This window comes from Mustela nigripes, chromosome 3 (genome assembly GCF_022355385.1).
Source record: "Mustela nigripes isolate SB6536 chromosome 3, MUSNIG.SB6536, whole genome shotgun sequence".
Taxonomy (NCBI): domain Eukaryota; kingdom Metazoa; phylum Chordata; class Mammalia; order Carnivora; family Mustelidae; genus Mustela; species Mustela nigripes.
This window is the reverse complement of record NC_081559.1, coordinates 184,797,026-184,823,890: the sequence shown is the minus strand read 5'-3', so window position 1 is coordinate 184,823,890 and position 26,865 is coordinate 184,797,026. Positions and strand designations below refer to the sequence as shown.

The window sequence follows — 26,865 nt, the reverse complement described above, 5'->3', positions numbered from 1 at the left end:
ATCCCCCGAAAGAAAGATTTGTGATTCAAGAGAATAAGCTACTGTCTGGAAAGACCCTTTCAAAAAAGTTTGAGAAAGACTAGAACCTTCTAAAAGGGCTGTCAGGGAGATGCACACCCATTTGCATGGGCAAGTTTGGGTATTTTGGTCACTCACTCCATGACACGACTTGGTAGCCACAGCCCCACCTCCTGCACAGGTCGGTTCTCTACGGGGCCTTTTCTGTCAAACAGAAACCCCTGGTGTGGCTGCTTTGAGACAGACTTCAGGGCGAGTTTCATGCTCCAGGAGTCTCAGTGGTGAAAGGGTCAAGAAGCTCTTTAAATACCACAAGTGGCAAAATGATTAGATCAAGCTGCAAACCCGCGCCTATAATAGTGGCTACTTTTCTTTCTTCTTCTTCTTCTTCTTTTTTTTTTTTTTTTTCTTTTTTACCCCCCTTTCTCTTTTTGACCAACAGGTATATAGCGACTTACTACATGTCAGGCAGTATTTTCATCACTTTATGAAACATTAGGTCCTTTAATGCTCATTATAGTAATGATAGTAAGAACTGCTAGTATCCTTCATTCGATACTCAGTGCACGTTTTTGGAGCATTTTGCAGATGAGGACAGTGAGTCACAGGAGCTAAATGACTTGCCCAGATCTCTGTAGCTAGTAAGGGGCAGAGCCAAGATTAGAACCTGGGACTTCTAGCTCTGGAATTTGGGCTCTTAAGCACCATACTAAGTGACCTAAAACTGACTGTGCTTCAGTAGAAATCTATATATCTATTCAAAATGTTTTCAGCTGCAAATAAAAGACAGCTCAGAATGGCATAAAGAAGTAGGCTTGTTTCAATTACAGAGAGTCTAGAATTAATTAGTCTTCTGTCTGGGCTGGTGGGACAGCATAACTACCAAAGATGTAGGTTTTTCTTATCTTTTCTGCATCAGCATTTTGGTCTTTTGACTTGTCACCTCATGCCTGCAAGATGGCTGCTACACCTCCAGGTATCTTACCTTAGATCCCCGCAGGGGGTGGGGCGGGACATAGGAATGAGCTTCCCCTGTGGGGTACTTTGTCTTATTTGAAAAGAAGACTGTTCCCGAACAAAACTAGATAACATGCCTGCCATTTCCATACCTGGTTTAAATCAATCTGGACTCATCTCATTAGGCGGGATTGGAACCGGTCTTCCCTGAGGCCCCAGGGATAGATACCACCCGAACTTATCATGGTTCAAAGCAGTGGAGAGACCATGGCCACTGAGGAGGCAGCAGATAGCATTTGTCGCAGTAGGTATTACTATCCCCATTTTACATGGTCACCTCACAGCCGGGAGTCACAAAGTTGAGACTGCTTGGCTGGTAAAATAGTAGCCTTAGAGTATTAACGCGTGTCCACCTGACTCAAAATCACATGCTCTTAACTATGGCATAGTAAACTACTGAGTGGAGTCAAGAATGGACGGACACACATTTGCTGTTATTATTAATAGTTCTGGAGCCATGAGAAACTTAGCAGCATCCCTAAGCCTCAAACATCTTACCTTTAAATTGTAATGACACCTAACCAGAAGGTGGCTGTGAGTAAATTAAGTATATTTTAAATATATTTAAAGAGACTGACAATACTAAGTAATCAATAATTCTTTACTTTATTGTTATTTTCACTTATTACCGCTCTTGCTTTTTTAATGCCATGAGACTTTGTAGCCTCAATGCACTTGTACCTAAATGAAGTAGTACTTGGGGCATCTTTGGGTGGCATGGTGGTCGTACAGACTAGTAGGTGAGCTTGAAAGTGAGGAGAGGGTGTTCACTGTAACACTAAGTATGGTTTCAAGAGTCCAGAAGCTTGCCCTGCTTGAATTTAGTGATCCGGGGCCTGACCACCCAAAATATGGGTTCACCATCTACAAAGCACAATAGTTAGCGTTAGCCTTGGTTCTGCTAATTAGTAAACTGCTGTTTGTTCAGAAGCAACTTGCTTTTCCTTTCTGCACCTCCATGCTCTTATCTGTACAGTGAAGTGGTTTTCCTTCGTCAGTAGTCAATGTGTAATGAGCCTAACTGAGCACCTACTGCATACACTTGTTCACGGAGATGCAGTGATGAGGAAGCAGACGTTGCTCTCAGGAGTTGTAGAGGTTCAGAGATCTTCAAAGTCCCTTTCCGCAATAAAATTTGATGTTAACCAGAAGGTCAACTTCAATGTAGGGGTTATTTTGAGGATTAATATGTTAGTGGTAATACAACTATAAGCACTGAATTAATGTAAAGAACATAAAACCTCGGCAGTTTTCCACAAGGCAAAAATAGTCTTACCATGTGATGTATCAATCAGGCTCCTGGTGTCTGCCCAAATGAGTTGAAATCTTATGTCCACTCAAAAACCTACACACACTTTACACCAGCTTTATTTGTAATTGCTAATACTTGGAGGCAACCAAGATGCCCTTTAGTAGGTGAATGAATAAGCAAACCAGGGTACGCTCAGGTAATGGAAATTATTCAGCACTAAAAAGATATGAATTATCAAGGCATACAAAGACATGGAGGGGTCTTACATACATGATACTAAGTGAAAGAAACCAAACAGAAAAGATGACATACTATGTGATTCTAACCATAAGACATTCTGGAAAAGGCAAAACTATGGTGACAGTAAAAGATCAGTGAGGTTTCTAGGAGTTTGGGAGGAATTAGGGACAGATAAATTGGTGGAACACAGGATTGTTAGGATGGTGCAGCTATGCTGTGTGATAATATAATGGTGGGTAAACGACATTTTGCAGGTGTCAAAAATCCACAGAATGATACAACAGAAAGAGTGGACCCTGAATATAAAGTATGGACTTTAATCATAATGTGTTGTTTCATAACTTGTAACAAATGTATCACACAAGTGTCAGATGTTAACAATATGGGAAATGGTGGTGAGGGCGTTTGGTATATAGCTCTATACTTTCTTCTCAATTTTTAAAAATAAACCTATTATTTCCCTAAAAATAAAGTCTATTAAATATCTCTATATTGTTAGATAGATATAATTTTTAAATAAATTTCATATATTTTGATCAGAGGATTGTACTTCTGAGATTATCCTGAGAAACAGGACATATTAGAAGGACAGGTTCATTTATAGAAGGAGAAAAGAGTAAGCAACCTGGAATTGCTCGCTAGCAAGTACATAGATACAAGCAAACTAAACAACGGCAGCTGAAACTGCTCTGAACATGGACAGTGCTTCCAGAAAAATGCCCATGGGGAAACAGTGAACAGCTTCTTAGGATAACTATGTAAAACAACACAAATGGTTTCTAGTCCTTTGATAACGTAATTGCTCTGATGCCATGGAGCGTCATAAGATTATGGATAGCTTTTTAAAATTTCTTTTCCCATTTCTTATAATATTTTATTTTTTTTTTAAAGATTTTTTATTTTATTTATTTGTCATAGAGAAGCGAGAGCAAGCACAGGCAGACAGAGTGGCAGGCAGAGGCAGAGGGAGAAGCAGGCTCCGTGCCAAGCAAGGAGCCCGATGTGGGACTCGATCCCAGGACGCTGGGATCATGACCTGAGCCGAAGGCAGCCGCTTAACCAACTGAGCCACCCAGGCGTCCCTCTTATAATATTTTAAATATATATTTATAACATGTATTTTTGAAGGTCTATGACCCCCTAGCTAAGGAAGAGAATGACAAGAATGGTAGCAAAGCCAGACAGCTAATCCTAAATGCACCAGCTCCAGTTCCACCAGAACTGAGTAGTGCTGCAGGCAGGGAAGTTAGTGTTCTTTGTATTTGGATAAATTGTAAATCATTTGGGTAACTCCCTGCAAGTCACAAGGCTACACAGCTCCTGTTGCATACATTCAACCAAAGCGACTGGTATCTGGATCTCTGGCTTAATCGAAAAGATACTGTTGAGAACATAGTACAGTCACCCTAGGGGTACGGAGCATACAAAGACGTATGAAAAAAAGAAATACGGGGATCAAGAGAGAAGGTTAAAACTCTTTACTCACTCACCTACCCAGCAAGGCTGTATTTACTAACTGTTTACTAGAGGCCAGGCACTGGGGATACACGTATGAGTAAAGTAAAACCTCTGACCTTTATTTATGTTTCCACACTGCAATACTTTTAATGGTGGAAAAGCACACTAACTGCATAGACAGAGCTCTGTGGTCACCCTAAGTCCTCCCAACACAGGGTGTCTCCCCAAAGGCAGGGACCATTCCTACAAACTATAAGATGATAACTACCCCCTGCCCCCACCCTCCTGAACCCCATGCTTTTTCCCTTATGCTGATTTTTAGAGTCAGGAAACTTATTTCTGATTCTACCTCCCACCCCACCCCCTCAACATCAAGCATTTCAGATCAAGTATCTGTGAATCATAGGTCAGGTTGACTCATTCTTAAAGTTTCCAGGCTGTGAATTAAAACTATATTGATCACTTGGAGGGGGGTCAAGTGTAGGAAGGCACACTGTGACTCGCTCTACATTTATCTGTAACAATGCAAAGCAGGTTTGTAAGTGTTTTATTGAAATGGGGATGGGGGACAGGGAAGACACCTGCTGAAAAGTACTCCCGGATGAGTGAGGGTAGATAAATGAATAGGACCCATCAGTCCCTTTTCCCACGAAGTAAAGATACGCATCATGCTGATGCTATTCTCTCCATTCACAAGGATGCCTTTTTGTTTCATTTTGGGTCACGTGAACAATATTTATGGCAGGCTTTTGGAAACTGTTACAGACTCAGAGCCTATAAAGTTGTTTTCCAGGGGAAGGGGAGGGATGGTAGCTTGGACTGAACACCTGCTGCAATCCTATTTCATCTCTTCAAGACGGAGCAGGATCCGGCAAGGTGATGCTCCTGGCCTCAGGAGCTCGCGGTGGGGGAGCTGCCCAGACTGTCTTCAGCCCGTACAGACCTGCACAACCAGGAACACTGACCCCAAGGGATGTTCAGATACAGAAGCTCACAGGAGGGTGAAAAAGTGTGGGGAGCAGGGAAACTGAACCCCAGAAACTCTGTGGGGCTACAGCACCCACGCAGTTTTCACACCCACTGACCACGACCTTTCACCTGCACGACTGCACTATCTCCAGACCAATGTGTAATGCCAAGGCCAGGGGCCAGAATTCTCGCCCCACGTGGGAAAAACCTGACTGGGACCCCGAGGGAAACCCAGCCTGTGTGTGAATCACCCTGGGACCCGTGTGGTCCTGGGTCTCAAAGCAGGGGTTACACAACAACACGAGCTCTGGGGTTCGGGGGGTGAGGGGAAGTCTACCTATGAATCATGGCTTCGCAGAACCTTCGCTAGGCCTCCCTGGAAACCCACTGAAGGTCTTCACTGGGGACTAGGGCAGCTGCACACTTCTCATGGGAAAGGTGATTTCAGGGGTTTTGGTGGCCTTTTAGGGTGTCCCATCAAGTCGCAAGATGAACTATCTACAGGTGACAAGGCTCAGAAATGCCAGATGAAACACACGTGGGTGTGATTTTTACTTTTTTTTTTTTAAGCAGATATTTGACTAATTTGAAATCGTAGTATGAACTGTTGGACATCCAGAGGTTTGTGACTTGTCTAAGACCACACAGCTGGAACTACAGAAGCCTGTAAGAACTGGAGGTCTATGACTTCTTTTTTCAACACCGCATGGCCTTGCTTAGAACAGAAAGCTCGCACAGAGCAAAAGAAAAAGAAAATATATACATTTTAGTTGGATAATAAAGTAATAAGAGTAAGACCCAAAGGTGGTACATTCTGGACTTCGTGACTTCTACCCAGCTAAGAGCTCTGGGCTGCATCTCCAGTTAAAAAATTTAAAATATATTTTGGGGTGCCTGGGTGGCTCAGTTGGTTACAAGTTTGTCTGCCTTCAGCTCATGACCCCAAGATCCTGGGATCGACCCTGAGTCAGGATCCCTCCTCAGCGGGGAGAGTTTGCTTCTCCCTCTGGGCCGCCACTCCTGGGCTCTCACTCATTCTCTCTGTATAATAAATAAATAAAACAATCTTTAAAAATTAAAATATACGGGGCGCCTGGGTGGCTCAGAGGGTTAAAGCCTCTGCCTTCGGCTCAGGTCATGGTCTCAGGGTCCTGGGATCGAGTCCCGCATTGGGTTCTCTGCTCAGCAGGGAGCCTGCTTCCTCCTCTCTCTCTGCCTGCCTCTCTGCCTACTTGTGATCTCTCTCTGTCAAATAAATAAATAAAATCTTTAAAAAAAAATTAAAATATACATATTTCAATTAAAATATACAAAACATACTTAATTCAATAAAATTAAATTTAAAATATATCCTAAAATTGCCCCTCTCCCATCTGGACCCATAGTGAAGGGTGGGCTCATCCATTCTGTGTAAGAAACCTGGGGCTTTGTGTAAATCCCATTATTCAGAGTCCAGTAATGGAAAAGGCTTACTGAGTCCATTGTGCAGATGAGAAAATAAGGGTCCGCGGAGAGGAATTGACTTGATCAAAGAACGTCAGATGACTATGAGCAGAGCCAACGCGATATCTAACATCACTCTCTCTGGAGACCTGTGGCATTTCCCAGGCACAGTACATCTCCCTTGTTTCCACAGACAAGGCGATTCAGGTCCCTCTGGCAATCCTCAGCATTTCCCAGGATTCTGTCAACTGGTTTGGCATCATCTCCAAGGCAGCTGGCTGATTTTCATGAAATGCATTATAGCTACCAAAGGCAACAGTGGACATGGTAAGTTTCTTAACATGAACACAGCAAGAGATCCTGAACTACAATGAGTGTGAGAACAGATAAAGAACTTACGTATTTGATCGAATAAAAGGTATACCCACACAATGGGATAAAATTCGGTGGCAGTTAAAAAAGAACTCCAGGATCTGTTGCTGAGGGGGAAAAAGCAAGTAATTAGTTTATCAAAGGTCTAAATAACAGCACCCTGTGCCTGGGCACACATGCGCCCACTTGTGTGTGTGTACATGCGCGTGTGCATGAAAGTACATTAGAAAAGTCTACAAGGTTGCGTTCCAAATAACCCAAGCAGAGCTGATGAACAAACCAGGATAGGGACCCAGTGATTAAAAAGAACTTAGCTTTATTTGGAAAGCACCCTCCCCAGGTGAAAAACATTCATTTACTATTTGCGTAATAAACTTTTCTTTTTGTGAGATTTTATTTATTTATTTGACAAAGAGAGAGATCACAAGTAGGCAGAGCAGCAGGCAGAGAGAGAAGGGGAAGCAGGCTCCCCGCTGAGCAGAGAGCCTGATGCAGGGCTCGATCCCAGAACCCTGAGATCATGACCTGAGCCGAAGGCAGAGGCTTTAACCACTAAGCCACCCAGGCACCCCAAGCTTTTTTTTTTTTTTTTTTTTTTTAAGAGGAAAATGGGATTTTATTCATTCATCTTTGTATCCATCCTACTATTTGCACACTTACTGCTACTGGGTGAGAGGAAGATTTGTCTGCTTGAGTCACGTAATGAGGTAGGTTACGTGTGTTCTGGGGAGGGAAGGAAACAGTAGGGAGTGGGAAAATATAGGGATTTCTGTGTTTCATGGGAGACCAGAGACCAGACTGTCCCCAGTAAAATTCTGTCAAGGCCTGCGATCTTGAACAAAAGGGCAATGACAATTGTTCGCAAATGGACAGAACTTTGATAAATATCTATCTATCTATATATTTTTTTAATTTATTCTGTCTGAAAGAGAGAGCATGTGAGCAGGGGGAGGAGCAGCGGGAGGGAGAAGGAGAACCCCAAGCAGACTCAGCGCTGAGTGCGGAGCCTCGTGTGGGGCTCCTTCCCACGACCCCGAGACCATGACCTGAGCCGAAGCCAAGAGTCAGATGCTCAACTGAGCCCCCCAGGGGTGCCAAATTTTAAAGGATTTTCAATTGTCTTTGACTTCAGTTAACTAGAGTTCACAAAGGAATACAGGATGATACAAAGGACAGTCTGTGGTCCCCAAGAATTTAACCCCCACAGAGGGAGATGGTTTTGGTGTTTTTGAAAGACACGGACTCTTTGGCTGTGTTTATTGGTACATATGGCTTACTCTGCTAGGCTAGAAACGGCCTCCGCCAAAACGGCTGTTTTGCTTTGGATTTCCAAAAATAACTCATGAGAAGCCTATAGTACGAGGAAAATGGTCACACACAGCTCCGAGAAGGAAAAGAAATAACATTTGATTTGAATCACCTAAGAGCGGAAATTGAGGCAAATATCTCCCTATAGCAACTGCTGTATAATTATCCACCCTAATGGGATCCTTTCAAAACCAAAGCGGCTCAACAAGGGGGTTTAATCGAAAATACAATTTCCAGACCGACTCTGCCGCCAAAATCACATGCAATGAAGACAGCTCAGCAGTGACCAAATCACTGCTGAATGGATCATGTGTTACAGGCGAGGGGCAGGAGGGGTGGGCGCTCTCCTATGTGGGGGAAGCACAGCAACCTCCTGGGCTCCTTGTTCCGGGTTCGCGTGTCTTCTAGTCACTGGACACAAGGATTCACTTCTCTCTGGGTCAATGCTACCTGTGTCAAGTGTTTTCTGGGCTCCTGAAAGTAAGAAACCAGAGTTAAAATCTCAGAGATAAAGACAGGGAGAGAAGAGAAAATGATACTCACCATCCAACCCGTTCATTGGTGCAAAGATGCCTCCCATTCCAGACATAAGCTCGTGGAGGACAGCAGTGATGGAAAATGGCCTTCACTACTTGATACGTTCCTCTGTGTGCCTTAGCTGTGTGACCTCTGCTGAGTTACTTAACATGTCTGAACAGTTCTCTCGCCTAAAAAAAAAACAGTTTATATATATATATATATATATATATATATATATATATATACACACACATTTTTATGATATATACACACACATTATATATAAACACATAAATATATATTAAAATATATATTATATATAACATGTACATATGTGCATATATATATATATATATACATATATATATATTCCCACACCCTCTGGATAATCAGGAAGATGAAAGGATAATGTCCATGAACTGTTAACCAGTGACGAAGCTGGAATCTATGTATGCAGTGTAGCAGTATAGTGCTCTAGACAGTATCTGGTACCGCAAAGGATAGGACTCGGTGTTTCCTTGCTATTCCGAACGGGTCAGTGTGTGGGCCAGCAGCATTGGCAGCACTTGGGAGCCCACCCCTAGTGCAGGATCTCAGCCCCACATGAGTGACTGAACGAGACTCTGCATCTAACAAGGGTTCCCTAAAGACAGATGTGCAGTTCGAGTTTGAGGAACGAAAGCTTTGGCCATCTTTCAGGTGTGTGGTTCTGCACCAGGGGAACGAATCAATAGAGCGTGATCTAAAAGCTGCCCTTGGGGCAGAAGTAGGGTCCTCAGAGGGCCACCTGTGGCGGGCACGTTTCTGGAGGCCATCCCAAATTGTCATCCAGTCTTCGTGCCTTGCAGAGAGGGAAACTGAGGCATAGGACCTACCAGAAACTGAGGGATTCTTCACCAATGGGGCTGGACCACACTGGGATCCAGAGTCACATCATCACAGATGTCTCCATGTCATCACGTGCACCCAGAAATACGCCCCAAGTGCAGAGTGGACAACAGCAGCAGCTAGAAAGTGACAGACGGGAATGGTGCCTGGGAACGAGGAGAAATGGGATGGGCAACAGACCGTCTTCTTCCCCTGGTCGTGGCCTAAATCACAGTGCCCGTGTGCTCTAAGACACAGCAACCTCATACTGTAGAGAAAGAAATGGTACACACACAGGGATTTTGCCGTTTAGGCACAGACCATCTACAATCACAGACGAGACTCTTGAAGTTGACTGCCTCGCGGAAGGGAGACCTATGGGCTGGGGAGCTGGAAACTGATGGAGGAAGAGAAGGAAGAAGAAAAGGAAAGCAGAAAAGCAAGGGCGGGACACTGAAATTTAAAAATAATAATAATAATAATAAAATAAACGAGAGTTGAGTCTCCTGTTACATATACAGGGTTAGGGTTAACAGTCCTCCCAGATATTCAGGCCACAAAGCCATCTTTTCTACCATGACCCTCTGTTCAGACCGAGCGTTTGGTCCCTCACACCCAGCACATCTATGGCTGAACATGCTTGTGTGAAGGATCTGGCAAGGGCACGTCCCGGGCGGCAGACAGCTCCCTTGTTTCTTTGCTCCCCCAAATCGACGGACACTAGAGCTACCCCACCCTCCCCAAATCCCAGGGGCTCCTGGCTCCAGTTCCCCCGTCTTCGTTAGACAAGGACAAATCTCTTGTAGAAGATTCTAACTAAAGTTCTGGTCTTCAGAGACTTCCCATGACTAAAGGGGATTAGGGGACACCATGCTTACACTTCGTGTGACTGTGCCTACATGAGAATGGAGATAGGGACAAACAGGAAATGACGGGTCAAATCCTAATTCCGGAATAAGTAGCATTGATTATGCTTAGTTTATAAAGCTTTTCTTAAATCCTTACTGGGGGGAAATAGAAGAGAAATCTGACTTAAGTAAAGGTGGGGAGACTGAGGCCCCGTAAGGTGTGTGGTAGAACCAGGAACTGAACGCTGTACCTTTGCTGTCCCAGGGCACAGGCTTCTTTTGTGTCCCGACACCCTTGCCTCCCAGCCACCTTCCAGGAACGACCTGCCCATCTACCTGCTGCTGGAAGCATTATCTTTAAGGCTGGTGATTAGACACTGTTTTTTGTTTTTTAGCTTTTTTCTTTTTCTTTACACTTTCTTTACAAAAAGCTTTCCTGGGTCTTCAGATGAAAATTTATCTTACTGATAAGGAACATGATGGCAATGTCCCATTGAGCCATGGAGCTACTACGGATGATGTATAGTTGGACCAAAAAAAAAAAAAAAAAAGGCCAGCTTTGAAGTAAAAAAAACCCCCCCAAATTGGTTTCTTAAAAAAAAAAAAAAAAAAAAAAAAATCCTTGCTACTCGGCCCTGTCTGATATTTGGTAAGTTGATCTCTCCAATGCTCTGGTTTCTTCATTTTTAGAAATGGCAACAGCACCAGCTAATGTTTATCAGATGTGAGCAATACATGTCCACTGTGCCAGTGTTATTCTAAGTATTCTAAATAAGCACTCTGTATTTCCCCAGTCATCCAGTACTTGTAACTCATGATCACTAATCTCCTCGTATAAATGAGAAAGCCGAGGCACAGAGAGGTGAAGTGACCTGCTCAAGGCCACACAGCTAATAAATGTCAGAACTGGCATTCTGCAGGTGGTCTGGCTGGAGTCTGGGCTCTCACATTAACAGAGATGTTCTCACAGGCGGTCAGAGAGGGCTATGTGAGATCATCTGGCCCAGAGCAAGCATTCAATATATTGTAACTATTGGGTATCACTTAGAAATTAATTTCTTTGGTTAGGCCATAGCAGGGCTCAGTATAGTATGCACGTGGCTAGTGAGAAGCTACTGCCTACAGTGCTAGTATTCGGCCTCGAGAGTGTGCCACAGGCAGGAGCTCCAGGGCTCGGCCCAGGGTCTCCATACTGACCACTTTCACAGGAAGCCCACACAGAAACCTAATTTGGGGCAGCCAGGATAGGAATAGGTCTGACGTCCACCTGGCAAGAAGAATGGCAGGTTCCAAAATGGGCCGGACACATCAAGTCCTCAAGGCAATGCCCATGGGCTCGCTGACTCATTGCTTTAGAAATGAAATTGGCTAATTGCACAGAGTTTCGAGAATGATTCCTTGTAAAGATGAAGCAGCATGACTCAAAAAATTGGTACAATTAAAGAACTAGGGTGGAAGAAGAGTCCACTGGCGGCTGAATGACCAGCTTTCTTCCCCGTTTCAACTTTCCCCAGTTCTGCGCAGGTATCTGGAAGAGGCACACGACGGCTGTGGCGAATCCTATTGTCTCCATTACGGTCTAGCCTAGGGTGGACTCTTGGCCCCATTTGGCCAGTGAGACAGAAGGGGGGTCTACTGGGGATTTCTGGGGAAATTCTGTGCCCGAAGAGAAGAGAGTTACAGTAGGAAGAAACTCCTTTTCCTTTTGGATGTTCTTCCCACCGGGAAGGCTGCTGTGATAGGTGAGGTCTGCAACACAGAAAAGCATCACAGAGATGCTAATTTGATGCCCTCAGGCCATTCAGATGCATGCTTTCTGAGACATCTGGTTACAGCAGGTGCTGGGGAGGGTATGAGAAACAGAAAGCTCTACACACTTAACCGGTGTAAGTGTAACCTGGTGTAGTCATTCTGGAAGACAACCTGGCAGTACTCGTGAAACTAAACATGAGCACAGCCAATGACTCAACCATCCATCCCCGCCTGGAGTCTGTACAGAGAAACTCTCCCACAGTCCCCACGGGCACAGGTGCAAGGTGTCACCACAGAACTTGGCTGCGCTTCCCTAGTGTCCATCTCCAGGGGCAAGAGGAGTGAACAGGGCAGGACCAATGGCAAGGGAAGACCAGATGCAGCCCTCAGATAAGCTATGTGTACAGAATGAAGAGAAGATCTCTAAGAGAACCCCATTTGTCTAAACTAAAAAGTACCCAATCATGGCCCTGCAGCAGTCCACCTGTGCAGCACCCAGCAAAGGCACCTGAGTAGACGCTGGTAATGAGCAAAGGGAGCAGAACGGGAAGAACACAAGAAGAATGACAGGGATCTTGCAGAGGCCAGAGAGAATGTGCCTTGAACAGAGGAGGCTTTCATAAAATTCCAAAGATAAAATGCAAGCGGACTGGGAGTCAGAAAACGCAGCTATGCATGTTTCCAGGACTGATTCTTACTGGCTGTGGGCCCTCTGGCAGGTCACTTACAGCTTCAGTCTCCCCACTGCAAAAGCAGATACAAAGGGAAGCCCTGTAGAGGAGACGTGTGCGCAGCCCGTTTGGAATGCAGCAACTGAATGACAACTGAGGACTGCGCTTTCTTGTCTGTAAAACGGGGACATTACCCAGCTTGTACCTTTAGGGTGTGGTTTCAGTGACACATGACACAGGCAGGACAAAAAGCACAATGATGAATGACGCTGTTTGGCATACTTGGGAGGAAGGGAGCATGTCCCCTAGGGGCTCAGGTTCATACCAGGCACTGTGCTGGGAGTACAGCAGCACATCGCAGCCTCAATGGGTGCGGCACACGGGCCCTTTAGACCTGGAAGCAGGGGCAGCCCCTCCCTGCAGGACACCCGTGTCTCACTCCCCCCGACCCCCCGCAGAGCACCCATGCTGTTTTGCGCACAAACCTGAGAGAGGGGACATCTCGGGCTATCTTTATGCTCCCACTCCTGGACACCTGGGGCCTTACAAATCCACATAGATATGTCTTTTTCTTTCCTTTTGTGGCGGTGAATCCATTTTTAACTAGATGAGCTAGGTTACCAAAAAGAGAAGAGACACAAGGAAGAAACTAACATCACTCGCCTGCTATGCTACCAAATAAGCCAATCTTCACTTTTCCAACAAAGAGCTATTCTCTTTCTGTAACTTCCCATAAGGAAGGGCAGATTGCTGTATGTGACTGTCACATCAGGGATGGTGGCCACTCTCCTCAGATGTCTGGCAAATGCCTTGGCGCCCAAGTACCATGTATCCTTGGGTGTCTCCTGGTCTCCAACTTTGCTCCCAAATGTGCCCGGCTTCAAAAAACCTCCCACCTGCGAACGAGTGTCTTCCTTCCTGGAGCGTGTCTTTGAAATACGTTCCCTGAACAGGGATACGAGGTCAACATGGTGTTTGATAACTCCTGACAAACGGTTTTTTCCAAAAGACCCATGTATGTGGCCACGTGTGGTGGAGGCACATGCCAGGCTGCCTACAGAAACCCATCACTCTAAAACATCTGGAAACGTGCAGGGAGCGGGACGCTATAGTCGCACCCGGAGCTTCAGGGAAGGTAGACTTTCCCCGGGGTCACCGATGCTCTGCCGTCCTCCTGTGAGATCTGCGTGCTCCCGAGTGCTCCCAGAGGGTCTCTGCATACATTGTGGACCCCTTCACACAGCTGGCCTCTGCTCACTGCGGACAGCAAGTCCGGCCTGGGAGGGGCGTGGTGTGTGGACCGGATGGTGGAAGCGAGGGAGCCGTCCTCAGCCACGACTCTGCGCTGGTTTCCCCCTTCCACTCCCGAGCCCCACGCCAAGGAGCCAGCCAGTGCTTGGACCACGAATGTCTCAAATGCCTGTTATCGCCTAGACTCCGGGTGAGGGATTGCAACACCAAGGCCATTTCTCGACCGTAGCGGCGAGTTAGGGAGTCAAGACGCCAACACGAGGAATGCTAGATACCAGGGAGGAATGAAGGCTAAGATAACAAAGCAAGACAATCCAAGATTGATCGCGTGTGTGTCCTGGGTGGTCTGGGGTCAGGGGGCAGGTCCCCGCAGGCTGCGAAGGAAGTGCTCAGGATGACCACAGCATGGGGGGCTGGGGGTCGGTGGGGAGGCGGAGGAGGAAGGGGAGGAGGCCTGGGATCCAGGCCAGGAGCGGGGGAGGTGGGCGGCACACTCACAGGCCAGGGAGGAGCTTCCTGGGCCTAGAACAGAAAGAAAACATCTGGAAATCCTGGTTGGGTGAGTCAAGGCCTGAATTTTGAGGACCCCGAGAGCCAGGCAGAGGAACACAGAGCTCATAAAGCAGTGCGGCTGATGGGAGCGTCTGTGAGATCCGTGTGGGGCAGCCCTCAGGAGGGCCTGCGGGAAGAAGCTGGTGAGTAGGGTGGCCTGTGGTACCAGGGCGTCCCCGTCCCACCTGCCCGCACGGCAGGCCCTGGGTTAAGGGGCTTGTGGCCCATGTGAGTTTGTACGTGGATGGCCCTTGTACGTGGATGGCCATGGTAACTCACTGTAATCCCTGGCATGTTGGCCCGGAGGCTGTGCTAGGAGCTTGGCAAGGGCTTTCCGTGCACTTTCTGCCTTACCTGTCACAGCACTGTGATGAGGTTGGGGGTGCTGTTAGCATCCTGGCCGTGAACGGAAAAGGACCCTGAGGCGAAGGAAGGTAAGTAACTTGCTCTGATCTCATGGCTCAGGAATATGGAGCCAGAATGCACCCCCAGGCAGTTCGCCTCTAGAACCCGCCTGCTTAACCGCTGTGCCTTCGGGCCCTCCCTGCACGGCCACCTTCCTCTCCTGTCATTGTGGCGTTCCCTGCTGGGATTGTGCTGTGGAGTCAGGCCCACCCCTCCCCGTCTGGGCGCCTCTGAGCCTTCTACTGCCGACGGGGAAATGGTATAAGGATCCCTGCCACTTCGGGACTGATGAAAGCACCAAAAGAAGCGGCAATATTTTATGATGTTCGGCGTTTGGTAAATGTGTCGTCAATTCTTGCTGGTTGAATGAGTGAGTGAGAAAGTACGCGTGCCCTGAAAAGGGACGTACCCACGCCACTCGCTTTTCCAGACTGTCTCCTGCAGGGCAGGGTTGCACTTCCTCACCGGCGGGGACTAGATCCGGCGCACGAGGAGTGAGCAGAGCTGACGTGCTCTTTCTGGTCTTTGTGGGGAAATGCTTGTGAGCGTCCCTCTCTCTTCCACCCCAGTGCCCCGCCGTGCCCTGCACACGGTGTGGCTGGGGGGTGGGGGGTGGAGGTGCTGCCGAGACGGAGGGGTACAGGGAGAAAGGCCACGTGGAGTCAGAGCCTCGCCACGGCCTGCCATGCACCCAGCTGCTCGCCTTCCGCCCACCTCGTCTTGCTTCTTTCCCAGCGCTGGGAACTCTCGCAAAGGCCCGGACTGCGTGTGGACCGGTCGTGCTGCCTATTGCCCATCTCCCCGACTGGAGCCTCTGCTTCAGGTTTGCCTTGGTCGGAAGGTCAGGCTCTCGGGAGGGCACCGAAGAAGAACATTTTTTTTTTAAGATCTTATTTATTTATTTGACAGAGAGAGAGAGAGAGAGAGATCAGCATTTTCGATCAGGAAGAAATGTTCTTCCTGGGTGGCTCAGTGGGTTAAGCCTCGGCTTCGGCTCAGGTCATGATCTCAGGGTCCTGGGATCGAGCCCCGCATCCGGCTCTCTGCTCAGCAGGGCGCCTGCTTCCTCCTCTCTCTCTGCCTGCCTCTCTGCCTACTTGTGATCTCTGTCTGTCAAATAAATAAATAAAATCTTTAAAAAAGAAAGAAAGAAAGAAAGAAAGAGAAAGAAAGAAAGAAAGAAAAAGAAAATTCTAGGAACACAACATCCCCTAGGCTTCGCTCCTCAGAGCCTGGCTCATGCAGCTGAAACGCCTTCAAGGCTTCTGTAGGCCCCGAGACAGCTATCAAGTATGTTAACCTACCTGGCTCCTGTATAAAACATAATTCCCATGTAACTGCAAAAGTGGAGTTGCATTTGACCAGGCAATAAAAAGTTATATAAATATGTAACAATTTCCATTTTGCATCTCTGTCTTCCTATTTTGAAACTCACACATAGTGTCTTTCTGGTAAAACGAACCCATCTATGATGTCCCGTGAAAATGCCATTTCCCAAGCCCCACCCCAGAGCTACTGAATGAGAAAAATCTGGTGGGGGAAGCCCAGGGATCTGCATTTTACCGAGTTTCCCAGGTGGTCATTTGCAAACTGAAGTTTGAAAACCACTGCCAGAAAAAGAAGCCGAGAAAAGGGGCTGGGGCAGGCATTCTGGAGCCGGGAGGAGGGCTGCAGAGGTGACCGAGGAAGGGGAGGCGAGGGGATGCGGACAGCACGTGGCTCCTGCTTTGCATGAGTGCAAATCGCTGTTGCCCATGTGTGCCCTGCGTGTTCCACCAGCGTAAACATACATTTGCAAAACCCTGACTCACCCTCTGCCGAGCCCTTCCCCCAGCCCTGGGGAAATGATACTCATACTCCACCCCGGGACTGCGTTCTCTATCCTGAGCTGCAGGAAGAGAAGGTTTCCAGCGTACTGGGCACACTGCGGACAAGGCTGTTTGGGGACCGAGGCCACCGCCGCCAGGAATCGTGCTGCAGGAAGGAACGTAAATAGCGTGGTGACCCCCGTTGCTGCAGCTGGTTTGACCTTTGGTTTGTGACAGATCCTAGTCCCTGCAGCGAGTTGCCCCAATTCGTCCACAGGGACGGAGGTTCTGTTTAATGTCACACTACACACAGAGAAGTGCTCCTGATGAGCCTGCACACTCTCACACACATACGTAAACACATGTGCGCACACACGCATGCATATACATACACGCACATATACACGCGCACACACACATGATGGGCTGAAGGTGTATATAAGCTTCTGCAATGGTTTGAGGGCTGGTGCTCCGCCCTCAGGAGTCACTTGGACCCCTCGAGGGCTAGTTTCCAAGGTACCAGGAAGGCGTCCTGCTAAAAGGGGGGAGCAAGAGTATCCAGCTGCTGGGAAGGGCCAAGTACTCTGTGTGTGTGTGTGTGTGTGTGTGTGTGTGTGTGTGTGTGTGTAGGGCCGCGGTTCCCATGGACGTTTTACACCACTTGATCTGGGAGACGACCTTCAGTTCCATTCTTCTGATGAGGAAACCAAGACACAGAAAGACCTGCCCGCGATCCTGCAAGATAGAACTCTGACCTCGCTAACCTTGAAGTCTGTGTTTGGTACTTACACAGAGCTGAGAACCAGGAAGCATGGCGGGGATGGAGTGAGGAGTCTCTTCCAGGGAGGTGAGCCTATGCAAACTGACCTCTTCCATGAGTGAGAGAAGCAAAATCACTCAACAAACAACTGAATTCACAAGCAGTAAACAGTCATTGGAAAAAATAAATCGCAGATACGCAATAGAAAATAAATCACATTATAATCACATTTTCCTAAAAATAACAGCATTTATACTTCCAGGCTTTTATTCTAGCCAAATACATATGTGTGTGTGTGTGTGTGTGTATACATATATATTTTTTCCTAGTCTACAAATAAAATGATGCAATTTTTGCAATTTTATAAGAAATTTCATACTGCTGATTTTTAACATGGGTAATTAATGTTTGTCCAACCCTGATCTGTGCGCTTACGGCCATCCATAAATTTCTCTGCAGAGCTTAAGGGAGAGATAAAACCTTCCACTTCTTTTCTGTTGCCTGTTATTGTCTGTTCATCAGCCACTAGTGCATTTAAGGAAGGGTTAGAGTATTCTAGCTAAACAGATCTGTGTTCTCGTGGAAGATGCCACTTTGAAAAACACACCCCACTTCACCCCCACTCCCAAAATTCAGGTTGGTTTTCTTCTCCCCGCAGATGAAAATGGAGAATAGGTTTTGCAACAACCAAGAAAATAATGCCCTCCCCCACCCCAAAAAGTATCTCAAAGCCAAGGGAAATGCAGCTCTACTATTCAGAATGGCCCATCCCCCACTGCAGGGACCAGCCCTCTAAGGGCCCCCCAGGCCTCCCTTCCCCCCTTTCCCTAGTTAGGTAAGTGAAAAATAACCTCTTTTCCTTCCTTTTGGTGTTAACGAGGCTCCCTACTGAGACACAGTTAATCACATCAATTAAAAGCCTCTCACACTTGGCCTTGCCTGCCAGGTATCGGCCCTCTGTCCAGGATAAGTCATGCCTGGAGATAGCTAATATTCTTTTCTTTTTCCCCCTCTGCCTATGCTTTTTTTTACTTATATGCTCTTTTTCAAATTTTAAAATTCAAGCTTAATCAACACAGTGAAATGTCCCGATCTTTAATGAACAGTTTGATGAGTTTTGACAAATGCACATACCAAAAACACTAACCCACGAAGACACAGAACATTTCCCTCACCCAGAAAGTTCCCTGTGCCCTTTCCAATCGTTGCTGCACCTCCCAGAGGAAACCACTGTACTGATTTCTAGCACCATTCATTAATTCTGTGTGTTCCAAAAGTTCATATAAATGTAATCCTGTGATTTGTAAAGATGGGCATGAATGATGGCCAAGAACACACAGCTCCTATGGGCATGAAAACCAGTGTAGGTGCTCTAGAAAACAGTCTAGCCGGTCCTCAAAAAGGCTGCAGAGAGAGTTGCCACGTGACCCAGCCTTTCCCCTCCTAGGTATATATACTCAAGGAAATGCAAACACACATCCGCTCAAAATCTTGCACAGGAATCTTCAGAGAAGCATTCATTATTCATAATAACCCCAAACTGGAAACAACCTGTCTATCCACCAAAGAAAGAGTAAATGAAACGCAGTCCCTCCACACAATGGAACATTACTAAGGCACAGAAGGGAATGAAGTACAGACACACCCTACAGCGGGATGAACCTTGATAGCGTCATGCTGAGTGAAAGGAGCCAGCTGCAGAAGACCACCTATTGTACGACTGCGTTTGTGTGAAATGTAGGAAAGGCAAATCCCCTGTGACAGAAATTCTAGGTTGCTCAGGACCCCAGGGGCCAGGGGAAGGGGGAGAAGGAGGTGATAGCTGATGGGGACAGATTTTTTTTCTGAGGTAGTCAAAATGTTCTAAGACTGGTAACTTGGGTGATACGGGAATTATAGCTCAGCAAAGCTGTTGAAAGAAACCAAACATTCGGAATCAACCCACATGGAGCCGGTTACGACACATGGGAAAGATACCAGCTTTCCTTCCGTGGGATTTTGACAGACGTGTTTGGCACTGCAGCCCAGGAACCCCATGCCGCCTGGGGAGCATCACCGTGGTCCATGAAGGACCACCTTCCCGTGGTCTCCTTCCCATGAGAATGTGCTCTTACCGCTTTCCCCAGGGGTCCCTGTCCTATCTCCAGAGTCTAAATTCTGAAGAGTCCAGGACACATTCACCAAAATGCACTCACTCATTCCACCAGCATGTACTAAGTCTATATTTAGTAGAAAGCACATAACCGTATCTAGTCTTGTCGTATTACCTCCCTGCTCTCAAGGGACTATACTTTTAGGGACATCTTGAATGCTTCTGTACATTTGGCTGTGTGTTTAGCGGGTGACACCAGGAGACGGTGGTGGGTGGGGAGGGTATAAACTCATTACGAGAATAAGGTCAAGAACTGTGAGGTCCAGTGGGGTTGGTTCTCGTCCTGACTCTACCACTCATGGAGGTATACCTCTGCCTCTTCCTGCCTCATGTCCCTCCCCTCCAAAGACCAAGAACTTGCCCTACGGTGGAGCCATCAGGAGCCCCAGCTCTGGGAACCAAACCCATGCTCTACCACCTACAAGCCGTGATGACCTCAGGCACTCTGTTAACCTCACTTCCCCGGATAGTGTGGGTGGCGGCAGTAACAGCCTGCCCTGTGCAGGGTTAGATGGGTTCATACGCGGCTCAGCAAACTGAGGGCCAAAGAGTGAATATTCTGGGGCACTGCGGGCCATGCCATCTCTATAGTAGCTCCCCATCTTTACAATCAGAGCAGCCAAGTCACCACAGACAATACCCAAAAGAAAGGGCATGCTGTGTTCCAATAAAACTTTATTTATGGACAATGAAATCCAATTTCATACGATTTTCATGTGTCAGAAAATACGATACTTCTGGATTATATCTGTGAGCCATTTAGAAATGCGTCGCTCCTGGGCTGTACCAGAAAAGATGGTGGGTCAGATTTGGCGGGTGAGCGGCAGTTTGCCATCCCTCTCCCGACATAAAGCACCTAGAGCAGAGCCTGGCACACAGTGGGCACTCACCACCCCCGGACCACGGCCCCGGCAACGAGAGCTGAGCCCCTGCGTGTGTTAACCACACGGCGCACACTCCATGCCCCACGTCGCGTTTAAACCTCACCTTGACTGTGTGAGGCAGGTAACGTGACCACACAGAGGAGAAAACAAAGCCCTAGGTCGGCAGAGGGACAGCGCTGTCAGAAATCCAGGTCCTTCTGTCGTGAGCTCTTGCTTCTGACCGTTACGAACTACTGTGCCGGCTGCCAGGACACAACAGGGAACCAGACCCACTCAGGCTCCGCTCCAAACACCACAAATCATGATTTAATTAATTTGAGACATTTGTTACAGAAAGCAACGGCTACAAGGAGGAACAAGGGTATTACACAGCCCACGGTGAGGGAGGTCCTCTGGTGAAGGGACACGTAGGTTGGGAACAGCAGCCATGTGTCTGGTGCTGTGCCAAGTGTCAAAGAGAAGAGGCTAGAAAAGGCACGTCCGCCCTGGCTCCCTACTGCGGGGGGCTCAGAGACGTGACGGTGTCCCATGCGGTGGTGGAGAGAGAAACCTGCCCAGCCTTCCCGAACGGCCTGCAGCAAGCGAAACAGCCTAGTCTATCTTAGGGGATACCTCCTCGTAAAACAGGAAAACACATTCGTGAAGATTTAACCATGTTCATATTCACGGAAGCCCTGTTTGTAATAGTACAAGTGTGGAATTCATTAGTTCCCCCAGACCCTTAAGAAAAATTGGGAGGGCCTTTGCCCTTTCTGTGTGAACAATGGTGCCGCTGCGTGTCCCAGCAATCAGACGGTGAGGGGGCAGAAGTGGGCATGCCGATGTGGAAGGCCAGCCGTCGCGCATCTGGTAAGGCAGCTCTGTGCACACGAACGGGTGCCCTACCCTGCTGTGCCTAGGATGCATACGCATACACAGCGCTCCTTTCCGACAATCACCTCTGAAGGGTAACACAAGTCTTGCAGCTTCCTGCCCTTGCGTGTTTGGATTGGGTGATGTTTCTGGAATACATACTCGGTGCTTTGTGAGTAGAAATGAAGGGCAGCTGGTGGCCGGCAGGAGTTCAAGTCTCCAAAGCCGCTTGGCTTTGGTAAAGCAGAAGTACTATGTGTGCATTCAACAGGCCGCCACGCGCCACGCTCTGGGATGTGCGCTGCAGAGGGAGGTCTGTGAGGCTGATGGGGCCCCGGTTTGGTTGCAGAGAACTGGTCAGGCGAACACGTCAGTGCACTCAGGGGTTGATGTCCCACGGTATTGGCAGAGGGACCATCAGATCCTGGGGAAGGCAGAGATCCTGTCCCAGAACATGAAGCAGCCTCAGTGACTGCACATATGCTCGGCTAACAGTCTACCGGACAGAGGACTCCTGGGAGCTGGGAGCAGCCTCGTGTTCGGGCTCAACGTGAGGCCCTTGGCCTTTGTCTTTCTCATCCAGAAGGCCGACGTCCTCTCCGGGCTGCTGTGTGGAGCAGTTAAGTTTTGGGAAGCGTTCCTTAGCATCAAAGCTCTGTACACACGATGGGAATAACTTAATGCCAAGATCTGAACCCCTTCCTTCAAGGGTTGACAACCTGGAATTTCAGTCTTGATGGATGCCAGAGGATGGGGAAGAAAACATGTTTACAACGGAAAGACTCCACAGAGAAAGACAGTGAGCAGTGTGACTCCCCGTCAGCACACCCTGGCCAGCCTCCCCCCTTCTGTGCCTTCCAACTCGGCCAACGCCAAGGCAGCTCCTGACTTTCTGGAACACAGTGTTTGTAACCCCAAGGGTAGTCTGTACATTTTACATTGGAGACACTTTCTCTGTGGGATTTTGTTGACATTTGTTAAAGGGAAGTATTTAGGACCTATGGCCTTGAAAAGAAATCCTACATACATCTCACCTCTGCCATATGGAGGAGAAAAGGCTTTCTAGTGAGGTGCACAAAGGTTTAAATGCTGGCTCCTTCTGGAAATTGTTTATTATTTCCTACTTTCAGGATCATAGTATCTTTCCTGCAGGGTAATAATTGCAGCAACATATGTATAAAGCATATATATTCAATAAATGACAGCTGTTTTTTTGATTTTTGTTTTTGGTTTTTGTTTTTTTCTCCCTAGTGGGAAGACTCAGGGAACAACAAAACAGGGTCACATTGCCCAGAAGCTGTACCTTGGGGAAAATCAGCTCATTACGAAAGGGAGGGCTGGAGGCCCAGGGTGGTCTGGCCACCCAGAGCTAACCCTGACCTTGGCTCAGCCTGGAAAAGGTGAAGCGAGGAGACCATGTCTTCCTTGGTGGTGTGGGAAAGTTTAGTTGGACTGAAACTCCAAATATGAAAACAGCCCTGTGCTTTGCTTCACCTCCTCACCATCACGAGATCCCAACTGTGTGTGAGTAGAAAGTACTGGGTTTTTCTGGAATGAAACAGGAAAGTGACTGAATCAGAGAATGAAGGTGGTAGCCAGGGGACAAGCCACCAGCAGAAGCAGCACAGTGTGGGTCCCAGGCAGATCATCCCAAAGCAACTGGGCAAGCAGGACTGGGATGGGGCCGAGGAGGGTCCATATCTCACCAGGACCTGCTGACACTCTGCTTCTCAAGGACAGGCTAGGGAACGGCTCCTAGAGTGAGGGTACCAGGCATGGGCCTGGAAAGGGCTCAGTCCAAATTCCAGCTGGGCACCAGCTCTCACATCCAACTTTAAAATTTTCTCGGAAACACGACCCAGGCCCAGGGCAAGGCAGGCTGCAAAGATGTACGCACAAGGAAATAACCTTAGAAGCGAGGCACTCTGGGCACTTGAGGGGTGCAGCTGGTTAAGTGTCTGACTGTTCGTCTCGGCTCAGTCATGGGATGGAGCCCTGCGTCAGGCTCCACGCTCAGCCTGGAGTCTGCTTGCCCCCTCCCTCCACTCGCGCTCTCTCAAATATATAAATAAATAAAATTCTTTAAAAAAGTGATGTACTCAATTTCATACACACACAGAGATTGTGCACTCATATGTACGTGTACACGTATTCACACAAATAATGACAGGTGCACTTAGGTGTGTGTAGACATATGCACAAATGCACGTGCACTCACACACACACACGTATATGTGTACACGCACACCCACGTAACACACACGCACACAGGCATATCCTCACACAAGCTCTACTTTAGTACCGGTATTGTCCCCATCTTCCTGAAGAGGAGCCTGAGTCATGGAAACAATAAGAAACTAGTCACCCAGTCAGTCTGCGGCAGAGGCAGGCTCTGAAACAAGACGTCCACTTCTGTCCATGACTCTCTGTGGCTTTGGATCCCACACCAGTCATTGCCTAGCATCTACTTTAGATGGAGGGACGCCCAGGGAACACCACTTTGCCACCATAAAGACTGTGGGGCTGAGCCCATCACCTGCTTTCTTGTGGCCATACGGTAAGTCTCCAATGGAACCTCCAAAACCCAGGAACCGCCAAGCCTGGGCGTCTCTCCTACTGGTTAGTCCCACCCTGTTTCCACTCTGTGCTGACATACTGAATTCGAACTCCCCTTTTGTAAGAACTCACACTCAACCAACACCTCTGAACGTGTCCTGCAGCCACCCAGCAGCTTCTGTGTTCACGCAGAAGCCTGGCGAGAGGTTATCACTGTCATTGGGGTTTGTTTCCTTGTCCCACTGAAGCCAGCTACTTCCTCCAAGCTGGTATCAGGCAAGCCAGGAAGTTTCTCTTTCCCTGTAATCCATTGTATGTGGGAAGATCAGAAGGACCTGTCGAGCGCAAGGACGGAACCAGCTGGGCACGTGGAGATAGCGGCTGGCCCTTGCCTGACTTCCCCCAGCCCTTCTGGTCACTCAGCCAGTTCCGAGCAGGGGGCTGTGCTGACGGACAGTGAGGACAGCAGGAGACTTGCTACGATAATGAATCAGGAGAATTATCATCGCCCTGGAGAACCTCTGGGCTGCTCCAAAGCCAGTTAGGAAACTGACCTCACCCCCTTCCTGTCTCCTAAACCCACTGTCTCCACTCACCTAGGACCAAGGGATGGAATATTTCTCTATGCCCGGCCCAACAAAGCCTGCCAGAGGAGCCCGTGTGGGCGTCAGATGAGACCACCTCTCATCTCATGTCACGAAGGGGAACGTTAAGGCTGACAATCATACCAGTGGATAGAAAGTCTTTGGAGCACGAAAAGCCCCATTGTAAGTGCCAGGCGTGCAGTGGTTTGCAGACTCGCCATCTCCCGAAGCGACCCACACCCTAATCCCTGAAGCCTGTGACTATTTAAGTTGCCTGGCAAAGGCAAATTCAACTGGCAGAGGAAAAGAAAGTGAATGCGGCGATGTTAAAATAGAAAGATAATCCTGCATGATTTCTGTGGGCCCAATATAATCAGAAGCATCCAAAAACGGGAGAGGGAGGCAGAAGAGAGAAGCAGTCAGGGTTAGACGTGACTATGCGAGAAAGGCACAGACGGGGTTAGGTTGCTGGCTCTGAGAAGCAAAAACACTTATCCCCCGGAGCCGCAGAAGGAGGCAGGCCTGTGTTCCTTGATTTTAGCCCAGTGAGACCCGAGCTGGACTTCTCACCTGTGGAATTGTGAGATAATACACCGTGCTGCCTGAAGACACTAAGTGGGTAGTAATTCGTTACAGCAGCAAAGGAAACCAAATATGTGAACCAACTCACTCAGTTAATCAACATTCTTACAATAACCCATGAAGTGATCGAATGGTATCCGCTGTGGCTGCAAGGGGGCCGTGTGACAAAACAGCCGCACTCTGGGCCAACGACAACGAGCACTGCTTTCTCGCTCACATGTCTGCCGGCAGCTGGGGGCTGGCTGGTACCAGGCGGGCACGTCTGCGCTCAGCTCCATACGAGGTGTGAATTCAGAATCTGCTCCATGTCTCTTGTCCTTTGTGGACTGCAGGCTGTCAGAGGCACGTGGTCACCATGAAAGCCACGCAAGCAAAGAAGCCCAACCCCGTACGATTTGCGTCTTCCCGTTACGCTGCTAACACCCCATAGACGAGAACAAGTCACATGGCCGAGATGGATGTCACTGCGGGGACGACTGCCCCTGCTCACCTGAAGGCCATGGCCACGGCCACGGCCACAGAGTCCACGTGTTAATTAGATGATGGGGGAGGAAAGCACTGGGACTGATTGTTCCATCTACCACAGAAAGGCACTACTGTCAGCATTCCAATTTGCAAATGAGGAAACCAAGGCACAGAGCCTCATCCAGGAACCCACCGCTAGTCAATAATGCAACCAGGATCAAAATCCGATCTGGCTTCTGAAACTTCAGAAGAACCTGCGGGTCAAGGACCTACTAAGTGAGGGAGCTAGGACACCATGGATCTAAACGTCACAGTCTCTGGGGCAGGAGGGGGTGCCCTCCGGGAGGTGGGTGGTTTGCAGTGATCTCCAGAAGTAAGAAGAAGACAGTGTCAGAGGTTGCCCATCGAAAGTACAGCCAGGCTGAATTGTTGGTCTCATCAGCATGGCCCTGCTGTCAGGGCCAGGCCTGGGGCCAAACCACCTTCCAGGGACGAGGTGCACAGGGAGCCAGCGTCCAGGATGAGCCAGCTGTCCATGGCCGTCACAGGACCAAACGTCCTTCTCCTCCTGCCTTGGAGGGGCTGGACCAGCTGCTCGACAGGCCAGTCTGCAAGAAGCCGGCATGTGGGCTCCTTGGAAAGTTGTGTGTCTGAAGGCCAGAATGAGGTAAAGGGGTGGTGAGAGATGCAGAGAGAAAGGGTTAGGCACAGAATGGTGGTGGGGGGGGGGTCAGGGAGCGAGGGAGGAGGATGCAAGCCGGGGAGAGGCAGCCGGAAGGAGGGGGACCGGGAGAGAGGCGGAGAGCAAAGCGATGTTTAGAATTCAACATTACGGAGAAATTTTATTTGAAGGCCACAGGCAGGGAATTCCTGGAAAGGGTCAGAAAGTCACACCAATGATTCTGGGCATCTGGGGTCACAGGGTGAAGGTGGCAGGTCCGTCCTGTCTGGAGACCCAGACACTCTTAGGGGCCTTCAGCTTTGTGGCATAGGCAGGGGGTGAGGTCACCAGAAGCCCACCACCCCTGGCCCTGCAACCGAAGTCAGCGAACACTCCAGTTATGGCGAGGGCATACTAAGGCTGGGAGGAGGCATGGGGGCCACCCTCTGTGTCCTCTGGGAACTCCGTCCCTAATCCTTGTCATCCAGCCAGGCCATCCCCTGCTGGGGAGGGGGGTCTGCTTCCTCCTAGCAACTTTTACCTGAAAGGGGTGTGAGGCACTCTCCCCAGAGACAAGAAGCCCACTAGGAGGACAAGAGCAGTGAAGACTTTGTGAGTC

At 48.4% G+C, this 26,865-nt stretch overlaps 1 long non-coding RNA gene across 4 annotated transcripts in view; it reads right to left on the bottom strand.

Annotated features, from left to right (window-relative positions):
• Positions 1–2,385: 2,385 nt before the first annotated feature.
• LOC132014302 (uncharacterized) overlaps positions 2,386–26,865 on the bottom strand; it is a 228,465-nt gene continuing 203,985 nt past the window's right edge. For 3 of the 4 annotated variants that reach the window (XR_009403280.1, XR_009403283.1, XR_009403282.1), the window contains 2 exons: positions 8,621–8,784; positions 6,890–8,551 (listed from right to left, as the gene is read on the bottom strand). This is a non-coding gene — a long non-coding RNA (uncharacterized LOC132014302). The other variant, XR_009403281.1, reaches the window with a different exon arrangement.